Genomic DNA, 1,538 nt, shown 5'->3' on the forward strand with positions numbered 1-1,538 from the left:
CTGTACGCAGGCTCTGCCCAACCTCCGGACTGACCTCAGGGCGCTGCGGTCTGGAGGTCGGGGCTCCCCGATTGGAGGAAATGGGTCCCTGGGTCGGATGACCTGGGTTACCCATTTACACGGCTCCTGACTCCGGGGAAGCCCCGTGTCCGACCCTGAACATTTGCCAGGTCGGACACCGGGTAACAGGACCCGTTTTTTTTTTTTTTTTGCCCTTTTACACCAAGCCCCGTCCTGGACTTGAGCGGCAATAATCCGGGTCATGGCTCTGGTGTATAATTGGTATTTGATCTGTGCCTATTAGGAGGGGTATTCAATCACTCGCCTATTCAATGCTGTGACAGCATTGAAGCCAGCAAAATCGGAATTTTTTTAAAACTGAAACTGCAACAGACTTTCAAATTCACAGCTGTTTTTCGACAATCCGCATCTGTTTTTGCTGATCCACGGACTTTATAACACTTGTCTGTCAGAACTTTGAATTCCTACTGTCGAGTTACTGTCAGATCGGATGAAAACGGCCCGGGATTCCGACTGCCAGGACATTCCGACAGTCGGAATCCTGAAATGATTCCCCCTCTGAATCTTTAAATATGGTATTTTAAGGCCCTCATACATTACTGCTAATTGTCTGAATGGAAAGTTGCATATGATTTCCCTTGAACTCCCCTGGCAGCTCCCGGGAGGGCTTACATACGATTTGACCCATGATGTGCCGCTGATGGTCCGATTGTGATTTATCCTATGTGCTACAACTATGCAGTCAGTACTGTGCATCGGATCAGATCAGATGTCAAACACAGCCGATTTGGCCACAGAATGATTTGTCAGCCAAATCCATCAGAATCGGGTGAAAAGAAGCAAGATGGGACTGTGTATTGGGGCCTTTAGGTTGAATCAACTTGTATACTAATTTTAGCCTCCCTTTTACATTTAATACACTGAATATTATTACAATGCACAAATATAGTGTTGAGGTTGTAGAACACTTTCCATTTTCCTAAAACTCTGCTACTTCTCATAACTAGGGATGAGCGCATTCGGATTGGGAGAATCCGAACACCCCGAACACCCCCCAATCCAAACGCACTTCTGAGCCTGTTCAAGTTTTCCTACCCAGGCTCAGAGTGTGCCTTTCCGGAGCTCACAAGATCCTGCTGTTGGATCACGCGAGATTCGGACACTATATAGGGATGGCCGGGCGGGTGCTATCTTCACTCCAGTATAGGGGATTGAAGAGGGAGCACGTCCTCCTGGCTGTCTTGGTGCCCGCCAGCGTGCTCACTCTCCTGCCCCGCTGCCTGTGTCTGCCTCAAGCTCCGTGGTGTAGTAGTTTTAATTACTACACTGCTGGCAGTGTGTGTACAGTACAATTCGCACTCACAGAGTCTGTGTCTGTGCCTCATCAACATCATATTTCATATATTTATAGGGGTAGGTGCGGCCCGGCACTCACCGCTTGATCCAGCTGCCCTGGTGCCCCTCCAAGGGGAATGTTGTAGAGAGTAAATGAAAGGCAGGCACTCTGGGGACTTGAA

Source organism: Crinia signifera, chromosome 7, assembly GCF_055691185.1.
Source record: "Crinia signifera chromosome 7, ASM5569118v1, whole genome shotgun sequence".
In the NCBI taxonomy this organism is placed as follows: Eukaryota; Metazoa; Chordata; class Amphibia; order Anura; family Myobatrachidae; genus Crinia; species Crinia signifera.